General features: G+C 42.7%; 1 long non-coding RNA gene across 1 annotated transcript; it reads right to left on the reverse strand.

Moving 5' to 3' along the window:
* Positions 1-11,945: 11,945 nt before the first annotated feature.
* On the reverse strand, positions 11,946-13,157 carry LOC148315742 (uncharacterized). Its single transcript, XR_015840632.1, has 3 exons — positions 13,017-13,157; positions 12,414-12,927; positions 11,946-12,316 (listed from the first exon to the last, which is right to left on the reverse strand). It is a non-coding gene; the product is annotated as an uncharacterized LOC148315742 (long non-coding RNA).
* Between the last annotated feature and the right edge of the window lie 642 nt (positions 13,158-13,799).

Consider the following 13,799-nt stretch of genomic DNA (forward strand, 5'->3'; position numbering starts at 1 on the left):
GCATCGGTCAAGCTGGTTGGGGCAAAGTTTGTCTGGCCCGGGCTTCGTAAGGACGTCAGGATGTGGGCAGCGGCCTGTGTAGCATGTCAGCGTGCCAAAGTCCACCGACACACCAGGTCGAGCCTTGAACCTTTTCCGATTCCGGCCAGGAGGTTCGACCATGTGCATGTGGACTTGGTAGGTCCCCTTCCCCCTTCGCAAGGTTTTACTCACCTACTCACTATGGTGGACCGGACGACTAGGTGGCCAGAGGCGGTTCCTCTGTCCTCCACGACCTCGGTGGATATAGCCCGTGCGTTTCTGTCGTCCTGGGTCGCGCGTTTCGGCACGCCGTCCGATATCACCTCGGACAGGGGCCCCCAGTTTGTATCTGAGCTCTGGTCAGCCTTGGCAGTATCGTTGGTTGTGCGCGTGCACCGCACTACTGCCTACCATCCGCAGGCTAACGGTTTGTGCGAACGTTTTCACCGGTCACTTAAAGCTGCGCTGCGAGCTGCGTTATCGGACGGTAACTGGGTCGACCGTCTGCCATGGATTTTGCTCGGCTTACGTTCAGCGCCGAAGGAGGATCTTAACGCCGCTCCTGCTGAGTTGGTGCTCGGTCAGCCGCTTCGCGTACCTGGTGAATTTCTGCCAGACGGTTTGGACGCTCCGCCCTTTTCCTTTTTGTCGGGGGGGCCACTGAGCCCTGCACCGGTTCACCACTGTGTTCCCAAGGTATTCGTGCCGTCCGCGCTTATGTCAGCCCGTTTTGTTTTTGTGCGCCACGATGCCCACCGCTCGCCCTTGCAGCCACCGTATGACGGCCCGTTTAGGGTGCTGGAGCGCGGCAATAAGAGTTTTGTGCTTGATATGGGTGGGCGAAGGGAGTGCGTCTCGGTAGATAGGCTAAAACCAGCTCGTTTGGTTGCAGGCGATGTGCTGTTGCCGGCCCACGTCCCTCGCCGCGGTCGCCCTCCAAAGTCCACGCCCTCACTTCCGCGCGACGACGTTGTGTGTCGTGCTCCCGCTCCTGTCTCGCCTGACCCCCCTGCCCACCGGGTTTCAACTGCACCACTAAAGGATGGCCTGCGTAGTCGTTGTGGCAGGCCGGTGAAGCCCCCTGTGAGGTTTTCGTTCTGAGCGACCTTCTGGGTGTTCGGGGGGGGGGCTGTGTGGCGGACATTTGGACCATGCCTCTCACCCAGCAGGCATCCCGTTTGGGGGCGTATTCATGTTAATGTTTGTTGGCGCAAATTTGTGATTGTGCATTATTCTGTTGTTGGCAGTCTTGGAATAAAGACGTGTTCACAGTCAGTCGTGTGTGCTCATTTCAACTGCCACAGTATTTGCGTTATTATAGTTTTGAGATTTTTTATTTTAAGTGCGAATGGTTACTATTTCATTTGGGTTGCTTTAAAAATTTGTCAATAATAAAAAAATAAAAGACAGTCAAAATTGGAGCATTAGCTCGAGGCTTAATTTGTAATCTCTAAACACAGTTAGATATTTGAACTCAGTGAACTCAGCATCACTGGAGTCGGACACCACTCCGTACGTCTCCCTCCGGGTGCTTTCCCGGAGGTGACTCAATCTCGCTGGAAAGGACAGTTTAGAGTTCTGGCTAGAACCTCACACGCCGTCCAATTGGAAACTAAAGGACAAAAGCGGTACCATAACTCACAGTTGCGCCCGGCCCCAGAATTTGTGTCTGCCAAGGTTGAGCTTAAAGGTTGACCGCCCGGACGGGTAGGTCAAGAGAGGGAATGTGTAGATGGCAAGAATTGGATCAAAGTCGGACTCGAAAGTGTCTGAACAAAGACGACGACGATGCAAATGTTTAACTTTATTGACTATTTTGCTTACTGGCGTGTGCTTTGTGTGGACTATGTTGGCGTTTGAACATAGGATGCAGGATGACAGAAGTGATGGAGCGAAAGGAGAACGAGTGATGGTGTACTATTCGTGTAATGGAACGGTATGGTATGGAGCAGAGCGAGCTGGTGGTAAGACGCTGACACAGACACAACAACTACTGCTAAATCTGAAATGTAAACAACCGACACAGGTGAACACTTGGGTGACAATTTTTAATTGGACACACCCGTGGAATGATGTGGTAATCGAAAAGAAAAAGCCTATTTTTGACACCCAAGTTGCAAAACAAAATTTCAGCTGCCTAAAGATAAATGGGACTGGCCCTGGGATTGGAAATATCCAGGAGTCATGGTGTAATGAAAATGTGTCCTTGCCAGCAGGAATCCCTCTCGCTCGTGCTGATGTTTGGCTGTGGTGTGGAGAGAAAGTGCTGTACGATAGGCTTCCCACCAATGCCTCAGGTAAGTGCGCCCTGGTAACGCTGATCATGCCAGTTAGTGTGACAGCCTTAGATCTGGCCAAAATGGTATGGGAAGGCGTTGGACAACGGAGAAGAATCCCCTTCCTTAACAGGAAGAGAAGGGACATGCAAAAATGGTTGAATGCAGGAGATTCCACATATATAGATGCAATTGGAGTTCCAAGAGGGATCCCGGACGAATATAAATTGGTGGATCAAATTGCGGCAGGATGGGAGAGTCTTTTCCTGTTCGTTACAGTAAACAAAAATGTGGACCGGATTGATTATGTCCACTAAGATGTCCAACGATTGGCGAACTTCACCAACTCGGCACTCCAGGCAGTGCAGGAGCAATTGGCTGCCATGTCTCTTATGGAATTCCAAAATAGAATGGGCTCAGATATGGTGTTAGCTGAAAGAGGAGTGTGTGGTATTTTTGGGGATCAGTGGTGTACACTGATTCCCAACAATACATCTCCAGAGGGTCGCCTTACTAAGGCATTGGAGGGTCTGCGCACGCTAAGTTACAAAATGAAGGAGCACTCAGGTGTGGACACCAGTTGGTAGTCTGACTGGTTCAATGTCTTTGGTAAATATAAAAGCTTGATTGTATCAGTACTGATTTCTATCGCTGTGTTTGCCGCTATTATGGTGTTATGCGGATGTGGCTGTATTCCATGTATCAGAACATTAACTGTTAAGACAATAGAACGCACATTGGGGCCACTCCCTACGGGTGGCCAGTACATGATGATCCCTCAAAAGGACCCCCAGGAGGCGGAGACAGCCGTGGCCCTCCGGGAGTCCAGGATGTGAGTATGGGAAGATGGCCTCAGGGACCTGAAGCCATGAGGAGGGAATGAAATTTTCTACTGATTCTTATTCTTTTACTAATTGTTTGAGGAGTTTTAGTTTTATGGCAAGTTGTCTAGCTCGTGTGCAACAATAAAATAAGGTGTTCAAGTGATGACCTCAGGTGTCTGAGGTCATGAGAGGGATTAAAGGATAATGTAATCATGGCAGTCAATCTAAACAGAACAAAGGGGAGACGGCTAGGAGCCACTTTTGTGATCCCGGCATGGAAGTCCATTGTTTCAGAGGGGTCTCGTTCACACCTCTTTTGTTGCAGCATTTATCCAATCCTCCTGCATTCCTCCCCTGAGGGTCTTGTCATTAGCATGGTCCAAACTTCGGTTACACTTAAAGGATTTCATACATTTGACTATTAAAGGAATATAAGAGTTTGAGCTTCACATAGTTCATTAGATGTTGCTGCATCCAGTGTATGAAAATGTGATACTGTAAAATGCTGAGAGTGTGACTGGTGGAGCGAAATTGGTTGCGGGGGTTGTGCAAGAATGGAATGTTTTAGAAGCAGACGGTGCTGAGCGAGACGAGATGACTCCGGGAGCAGTGGATGAAGGAGCGGCCATCGGGGGATCGCACGCAGGAGGAGCCACGGGATTCGGCGGGAGAAGAAAGACCAATAAGAGCTAGCTAAAGTTAACTGCAGGATACACATAGCCAATAGAATCATGCCAGGATGCTTTTGTCTTTGTGTCATTTACATATTGTATAGTCACTACTGGGCAACTCGGAAAAAGTTCAGTTCGGTTCTGTTGTGGCGAGAGAGGGGTAGAGTTGTATTGAGAGGGATCCGAGACCCAGGCGAATATGTAGTCTGTGTATTGGGAATAAATCCACTCGTGCGTGAAAATGCCGGCTTCCTGATACCTTTCTATTGCATAACGAGCGCGCATATTGTTGGATGAGTGAGAGTTGGGTAAAGTCGCAAATTGGAGTGAGATTACAAATTTGAGTTTACATTGGTTTAAGATTAAATTCTAACATTGATTAAAAGCTAAATTCCAACAGTGTGGGGGTGAAACGTTGGTCTCGGCGGAGCTGTAAGAATATTGGAGAAGTTAGAAGACAAAGTAAAACAGAACAATTCAAATCACTCTTCAAATACATATTGTTTGGTGGGCAGAGCATGATTTACAGCTCACCATTTTATTGCATGCACCAAGCATGTTATACATTTTTCTGTCCACGGGATGGCGTAGTCAAGAAAAATGAAGCATCTCGAAGCCCATACGTGTGTGAAGTATTTCCCTGCAGGGCTTGGCTGCTTTATGGGGCTTCATTTTGCCATCACTAGTTTTAATTTTTGAAAGAGCATTTTTGTTTTATTTTTTTCATTATCGAAAATGTGTTTTTTCTATTGTAGTTTTTAGTTCATTTTCGTTTACTAAAATAACCTTGGGCTGCGCCTACTATCATCAGATTTTGGCCGCTAAATATGCCAATTTGTCAGAGAGAAGACCGTAGAAGAAGACCAAAGAATGGCCCAATCGCAATAAACACTCTACACCATACGTTCCTAGTTGACGTGTGGCGTTTGAGAGCACAGGTTCCAAGCGTACCGATATTGCAGAATTGGGACAATGCGTGTGACGACACCAACTTCCGCCTCCTATGTCATCGAGCATGGCGGCACGTTATTATTATTTATTTATTTATAACAATTTTGACGTTTAGAGTGATATTAAAACTTAAGTAATGTAGTAGTTAAGAAAAAAACCCGGTTTGGGACCCACCGGAACGAGCTATAGCTTCATTTGTACTATTTGCGGCGCTCTCACAATCTGCGGCGCATGCACACAAGGTCGCCAAGTACGCTAGCTGCACTAGGACAAAACACGTCGGTGACTTTAAAAGAGTGACTGAAATTGCACACATGCACCTGTTTATCATAATGTCATAATTCGATATGTACATTTGAAGATAATGTTTTTCAGCATGGGCACAAGAATTCCACCGAACATCGCCAGTTCAATGGGATTTTGGTTAAGTCCGCAAATAATTGTGGACAATATACTTTGGCTGCGCACTCGAACAATTTTACTCCGTATATACTTCAATGAGGGTGTAGTGTGGGTATCGGGATCTTTAACACGTCCTAACACGAAGCTGACTCTCCAACCGCCACAGCCTTTTAATGACGAAATAATAAAATAAACAAAAACGCTGTTAAACAACATAAAATTTAAAAAAAAAATCACATCATACTTACATTTATAAACTTTAATCCTCAAGAACATTATTCTCAGGTTGACCGAAAGACGAGGACACGGGAGCGCCTCGGTCATGTCCTTCTTCCGTGTGTAGGCGAATGACGTTTTAAGGTGCTTGTCCGCCACCTGCTGTGCTGGACTATGTATTAAATAAGAAAAGCAAATTGTTGTATGTTTTTTCCCCAATGAAGACTGAATTGTAAAATACCCGGAGATGGCTTTTCTGTTTTATTGTGCATTTTAAAAAAATTCAGATTGTCCTTTTTTGTTGAGATAATTGTTTAATATTGAAATTGCACATGTAACTGGTAATTGAGTTTTAGATATTATTTGAACCAGTGGAGGGCCATGCATTTCACACCTGGGCCTTCAATGAAGTTCTACTTCATCCTACTTGAATAAATCCCCCTCATAATACCATAATTTATGACACCACGGGTGGACAAACAATATACAGAAAAACACTTACACAGCACTGAGCGAGTGTTGGACGATATAGCTTCTCTTGAAAGGTCCGTGTTGAAAATGGCCTCGCACGTGAATCTTCAATTTATAAAGAGAAAGATGTCTTTTAATAGTCCCATAACGGGGCAATTTGCAGTGTTACAGCAGCAAAGATATAGATCACACAGTGGCACCGGCGTAATGTAGCCGTTAATGTATAACATTGGCAGCAGGCATTCATAAAAAGTATGCAAATATACACAGTATATACGTATATACACAGATCCCCATGTATATACACACTTACAGCCCGCGATGACAAAAAACTGCAATGATAAAAGTACTGTAATAGTGAAAGTACTGCAATGATAGAAAATACTGCAGTGATAAAAGTACTGTAATGATAAGAATACTGTAGTGGTAAACGAAATACAGTAATGGTCAATATTTAAGTACAGCAATAGAGGGCTGTAGTAGTGTGTATTGCATTCTAGGACTGCACAATTGAACTAATGCCCGGCCGTTTGTAGGCCTGACCTAATGTTCTTGTTAAAAAGTCTGACAGCAGCCGGCAGGAAGGAGCAGCGAAATCTCTCTTTCGCACAGCGAAGGTGTAACAGTCTATCACTGAAGGAGCTGTGTAGTGTTCTAAGAGTGTCATTGAGTGAGACACATTTCCCTCCTTCGGCTATTGTGGTTTAAAAAAGCAAGAATATATTTTAGATTTTCGAATGGTCGCCAGTTACAGCTTCCGGGTGTGTTGATTCCGCATAGCGCTGCCCCCTCACGAGTAAGTATTCAATCACAAGACGCTTCATCATTTTCAGCGGAAGGCCAGAGAGAAGGCTCACCGTAACCAACTCGTGAGCTGATTGGCTATCGCAACTGTCCATCAAATCTGAAATCTCATTGATTTTGACAGAAGAGACGTCCACGTTTTTTTTTATTTTAATAAATGTTGAAATATACAAACAATTAAGGCACATATTGAATATAAAACTGCTTAGTTGAACAGCAATTGTTGGGAAAGCAAGAAAATAATAAATAAGAATAAAATCAATAAATAAATAATACAAAAACGCGGCACGTGGCCCGACTGGTTAGCACGATGGCCTCACAGTGAAGAGACAGCATCGGTCGTGGGTTCAATCCTAGCTCCGGCCATCCTGTGTGGAGTTTGTATGTTCTCCCCGTGCCTGTGGGTTTCCTCCGGGTACTCCGGTTTCCTCCCACATTCCAAAAACATGCATGGCAGGTCGATTGAACACTCTAAATTGCCCCTAGGTATGAGTGTGAGGGCGGGTGGTTGTTCGTCTCTGTGTGCTCTGCAATTGGCTGGCAACCAGTTCAGGGTGTCCCCCGCCTCCTGCCCGAAGATAGCTGGGATAGGCTCCAGCACCCCCCGCGACCCTAGTGAGAAGAAGCGGAACAGAAAATGGATGGATGGATAAAACAAAAACAGGTAAGAACAATGCGAGGATCTCAATCTAGAAGGGAAAATGTTCCATTAAAGAAAACAGTCTCTGGGCATTATTGTACGTCATGTCAGCCAAGGATTTTTTGTCAAGCTTGAGGTCATTCATCTAATAGTGGATGTGGGGTTTCGCTTTGAAGTATTTACATCTATGAATAAAGTGTTTTGCAAGTGCAATTAAATTGTTCACCAAAAAGTCCAAGTCCTTCTCCTTTAATTGAACTCCAACTTTAATGGACATCCACTTCAAATGTTGCAACGTAATTTGTTTGGCCAGTAACCAACTGTGAAAGGACAACCAAAATTCTGAGACCAGTCTCCATAAAAATATATATATATATGTCCCACTGTTTCAATGTCATCCTGACAAAATCCACACAAGTCATTGACCCAATTGAATCTTATATGCAAGAAGTTTTTAAACGGATGTATGCCATTCAATATTTTGAAAGTGACCTCTTTAGCTTTATGAGGGATTGGATACGATAAATACTGTTTCCTTATTTTTTTTTGCCTCAGCAGGACTGAAATCATGTAGAACATTTTCTTTTTAGGAGGTAAGGATAGCATCTTAGAGTTAAAACCGTTCTAATAAATTTATTGGAAAATTGATTACGATCAAAATTGAATCCCTCCACAGACAGCGACCTCATGTCCGACACATTATGATACACCACCAGTTGTTGAGCCATTGCTTTAAAGGAGGCTGGAATGCCTTTAATTACTTTATTGTATTCACTAGCTGAACACAGAAATTTGTATTTAACACAGAAGTCACTATGAGTTAAAAAAATACCTTGTTCATTCTTTAAATGTAAAACAGACCAAATTCCTTTATCCATCCAGCTTCCCAAAAATAATGACTTGCGGTTGAGCAAAAGATATCTAGCGGAATTCTGATTCGATAAAAACTCTCACCTAAAAAGACAACGCTCTATATAATATGACATCAATGTGGAGAATAAGATCATTTTTCTTGATTTATGCAGAGAAGCCCTTGAAGGCCTTGACGGCCCACCACTGATATGAACATATTAAACGTTAAGTTTTGTGTAGAAATGATAATGTTAGATTGCTAATTGAGTCAATTAAATAAGCGCTGAACTGTATTATTCACTATCCGTCAAAAATAAAAGCTGAAACCCATGAAAATAGGGTTAGCCTCAATATGAATCCTGAAACTTTTCATTTTTACGCAAAGAAATACCAAAAAATAAATTACACATTAATTACATTTAAAATAATGTGACACTAAGAAAATAACATTTGTTTTATTTTATTGGCAATGTGATGTGTGTGGGGGTGTGTGTGACTGTGTGTGTGGTAAAGCAACGACGTGTCTGTGTGTGTGTGTTAAACATTAATGTTACAGGCAGTGTATAAAAACATGATTATAAATACACAAACTGATTACATATCCTCAGCCCATCTTACATTTCACCCCTGTTTGTGGTGTTTATAAATCATGGCCTTACGGCTTTAAGACAGATTATCATAATGAAATCTTACAACAGTGTGATCATCCGTGGAGGGGCGAAAACCCTCAGTAGGGAAAAAATTCCCCTCCTCCCTTCCGGCGTGGAACGAGATCCTCATAATTTGATGATCATCAGGGAATAAAACATATGAATAAACACTTCAATATGCCTAGTGAAAAATAACAAAACTGTCTCCACGCAGAGCTTGTCCCTGGGGTGACTTGGTGGAGGCCCTTGCCTCGTTGTAGGAGACAGGCGTCCTTACCTCCCGGATCTTCGTGTGTGGTGTATGTGTGCACGTTTGGGGGCAGGGGCAACAAGTCCATGTGTTTTTACGTTTCAGTGTCCAGTTCGAGTTCGTCATTCTCAACATCAATCAAGTTGTAATGGTACATTTGGGCAACAAACATGCGGTTAACCATCGTCTTTGTCATAAAAATAATGCAACATGAACAGACTACACATAACAAAAATGAAAACTATAATTATCCCTATATATTGTCTCTTTCAAATTCCTCATAGTGGTCATAACATCAATACTTGTTTCATTTTTATTAAAAATTTAAATGCAGTAATGTTCTCCAATCAAGGGTGAAATTTCTTTGTTATGTACGTCATTAATTTCCAAACAATATCTAATCTTTTTGTTCTGTGGCTTCAACATTCGTAACTGTGGCTGGTTGTGTAGTTCTGATGTGCGTGTGGTTCGAGATTGTGAGTCAGGTGGTCTCCTTTTCGAGGGATTCGCGTCGCTAGGCCTTTCAGCTTGCACTGCGACTGGTGGATCCAGCCGCCACGCCCCGTGACCTTTGCTGCCGTCGGGGTCACTGCCATCATCTGGCGAGGACCATCTCAGCATTCACTTTTCCCAACGAAGTCGTTTCAACACCTTGAAGAAGAGTTGGTCTCCCACACGGACATGATTTCTCTGTGGAGCACAACACACTGAACAGTAATTGTGTCTTTGCATCTTTTTCGGTCAAATATGTTTTTCATGTAGACTGGGACCAATGTGCCAGTCGCTGGTGGTTCTGATGAACCTGAGAGTCTAAGTGTGCGGCCATATAGATCTCGAAAGGGGATAGTGTCCTTCCTTCGGCTGGCACCATCCTCATTGCTGTGATTGAAACAAAGTCTGGCCATTGTATTTTTTGTTTCTCTCATTGTCTTAGTATTGTCTGGCCTTAACAGTTCCATTAGTGCGTTCCACAAGTCCTGCAGACTGTATGCACAATGACGCTTTGAGTCAATTTTGCAACAACTGTCCCACTTGTTACAACATCATTCACAAAATGCATCATTTTCACTTCAAATCACTCTTGAAATTCCAAATGTCAGGATAATTCGATTACACAATACTTTTGCCAACTGTTTTAGCATCATCATATGTTGTTGGAAAAGATCGTAACCCATTTTGAAAACATTAATTGCAACCAAACAATATTGCATCTCAAACAAAGAATATTTGCTCTGAAAATTTTTTTTTTTGTTGAAAAGTCTGTATGTGGGAACAATTTCATATCACACTTCCCCTCTCTTGACACACGGCTATGCTCATGTGTCACTCTTATTACTTTTCCAATCAATGAATTAGGCAGCCAGGATTTGCCATCTGCCAATTTGCTGATCCTGTCCTCAGCAATGTTTGCACCTTTGTTATCCCAATGTGTGCGTTCAATTAGTGGTGCATTTTTCCTGCCGTGAGATCAAATTGTCAAGTTGATTTGCTGCGTGTGTGTGTGTGTGTGTGTGTGTTCATTTCCCTCTTATTAGTGCTGTGCCGACCTTGAGGTCATGACTTGGGCTCCAGCCTTGCTGCATTGTCAGCGAGGCAGTATTCAATTGTAATTGTGTCATTTTCTTAAGAGAATTTTGCATTTAAAAAAAAATATTTAGACGTGTTTTATGCACAACTTTTTCCCTGTTGTGTTTTTAAAGCCCTTGTGTTCAAGAAATTTAAGTTTTGTCTTTTCATCTGTTAGTTTTGTCTGTTTTGTTTGTTTAGTTTTGTCATTTTATCAAGTTTCAAACTATAACTATGCTTACAGGTGTTGAAAATTTCGTTAATATCCAATTCTCCCTTATTGCATATGCATTCTTATCTTGCTGGCCTTTAACTGAACTTTTCGACAGCATCCTATGGGTGCCAGGTACGGGACCCCTCGCAGATGCGACTCCTCGACGCCAAATCCCTTTTCTGTAAACACCTTCCTTGGGGCGTTGATGACCCCTGTTCAAATCCCTGACCCTTCGTAAATAATGTTGAGGCCCGATACCTCTCAAGGCTGTAACTTATGTATTAGGGAGGTCCAACACAAGGCTTGGTATTCCCAAAGTAACAATATCGTCATGGCCATAAAATAAGTTGTATATGTTAAACCTTGTGAAAATACACTACACAGGTCAAATGAAGTTCAAAGTGAACATGCTCCCTTTTGCGGTTAGAATAAGCAGAAGTGTGAACCAAAAGGTGTCTTGTAAGCTGAAACCGTTAGAATAGGCAGGAAGAGTGTGGGCGAGTGTGATGGAGTCAAATGTCAAGTTTTCCATTCTGTATGAATTGCATATTCAAATTGCTTATGCTATGTTGCAAATAAAAGCCATGCGGGGAGCAGGAAGCTCCAGCTTCTCCTCTGACTGCAGGGGGCTGCTCCGCGCGTGATCAAAGACAATCTTGGCTGGTTGATTCATTTGTTCAGGCTTGTTTTGATAGAAACATCCTTAACATTACTTGGTCCTTCGATTGCCGGATGAAAACGTGTGATCTGCGGTGGACGATTGACGACGACTGAAAACGGCGTCATCGTGAAAAGTCCTCTCTTCCAGGAGGCCGGTCCTCGGCCATCCTCCTCCGGAGAGAACACAGACTTCTTCCATGAACCGCGAGTGTCTCGACCAGCGGAGAGATTGTCACAGGTCAGAGGTTGTATACAACAGATAGTAAAAAACTTGAGTTTTCGGGTTTTTGAAGACGATAGATATATATATATATATATATATATATATATATATATATATATATATATATATATAATATATATATATATATATATATATATATATATATATATATGAGAGAGAGAGAGAAATTAATATGCACACAGCTATTGCATCCACTAATTCTTTCAAACAGCAACCTTTCTAATAATCATTCTAACTAATAATGTGATCTATATCTTTGCTGCTGTAACACCTCAAATTTCCCCATTGTGGGACTAATAAAGGACATCTTTATCTTTATCTTTTATCTTTAATGGCAGTACCGTAATTTATATAATCTATCTGTACAGAGAACTTACAGGAATTGTTTTAGATCACCTGACTTCAAAAAATAAAAAAATGGTTTGAAGAGAACAGAAAACAGATTTGACGCCATGGACCTTCTAAACGTGTCCGCAAGTCCTTCCTTCATCAGGCAAGCATGGCCACATCTCATCGAGGGCTTGTACCAAGGTGACTGAGCTTCCATCTTTTCCTCGTCTGGACAAATAGGTGCATGTGTAGCCGCAGCAACATAAAGAATGTTCTAACCCCAAGAAATAAAGGAGGTGGTGAGAACAAAAGCTGACAAAGTGTTAAAATATGGACAATGTTTCCTGACAAAGTCCTACTCGACCACTTACACAAGAAAGAAGAGAAGTCCTGCACGGAGTCAGTGTCCCATGATGTACATGGTTTGGCACCTGTTCTCCAAATCTTTTGGGAGAGAAAAGGAAAATACAGGATCAGCTGCAAAGTTCTGAGACAGGCTTGGCCATGGCTCACAGTATATTAAAACATCTCACAAACTGGTTACATCCATTCTGGGTTGAACTGCTCTTTCTCTAGAATGACGAACCTGTTAAAAGTATAGAGCAGTAAAATTACAACATTTACTGGCTTTACAAAAAAAGACGCATTTGATGAGCTACTAGCCTTTTCTTTTCAATAAATAGAAATGGTCTGAAGAGGATAGAGAACAGACTTGACTTTATCCTTCGGAGAACATGTTGCCATGGACCTTCTGAATGTGTCAGCAAGTCCTTCCTTCATCAGGCAAGCATGGCCACATCACATCGAGACTCTGTACCAGGGTGACTGAGTTTCCATCTCTTCTTTTTCTGGTTGAATAGAGTGGACAGGCAATGTGAAGAATGTCTATGAAAAAAATAAATAAAGGAAGTGGTGAGGACAAATGCTTCGAAAGAAATTTTAAATAGTGCACAAGTTCTTTTCTGGTCACTTACGCAAGAAAGAAGCAAAGTCCCGCTCGGTTGTCACCCTGGTTACGCTGTCAGTGTTACATGGTGTACGAATTTTGGCGCCCCCAGGACTTGAAGCCAAAGCAGAAATTAGAAAGCCTCTGCTGTTTAGGCTCTCTACCACGCGGTTACCCTTGCGCCCCATTTTTTCTTTTTTTTTAAGGTCTGGTGAAAAGTAAGGAGAGAAGCCCTTTAAAAGGACGGGGACGGTGGCCGATTATTTTTATGAATAAAGATGGAGGGACGGGTGTCCAATATGCGGATGGAAGACGATCCAACGAAAATTGGTTCCTCCATTCTGGGATAAACTACTTGTTCTCCAGAAGAAAGAACCTGTTCAAAGTGGAGTGGAGTAAAATTACAACATTAACTGACTTTACAAAGAAAGATATGTTTAATGATGAGCTATTTACTTTTTCCTCTAAAGAAATAGAATGGTCTGAAGAGAACAGAAAACAGACTTGACATGATTCTTAGGAGAACATGTTGCCATGGTCTTTCTTAACGTGTCAGCAAGTCCTTCCTTCATCAGGCTAGCATGGCCGCGTCTCATCGAGTGCTTCTACCAGGGTGAGTGAGCTTCCATCCACCTTCTTTGTCTGGACAAATGGAGCAGGTGGACCCACCGGCAACGCGAAGAATGTCTACGAAAATAAATAAATAAATAAAGGAAGTGGTGAGGACAAATGCTGAGAATGACATTTTTAATTGTGCACAATGTTTCCCGACAAAGTTCTTTGCGGGCACTTACACAAGAAAGAAGTGAAG

The sequence above is a fragment of the Idiotropiscis lumnitzeri genome, unplaced genomic scaffold (assembly GCF_059441095.1).
Source record: "Idiotropiscis lumnitzeri isolate Australia: NSW breed Sydney's pygmy pipehorse unplaced genomic scaffold, RoL_Ilum_1.0 HiC_scaffold_46, whole genome shotgun sequence".
NCBI lineage: Eukaryota > Metazoa > Chordata > Actinopteri > Syngnathiformes > Syngnathidae > Idiotropiscis > Idiotropiscis lumnitzeri.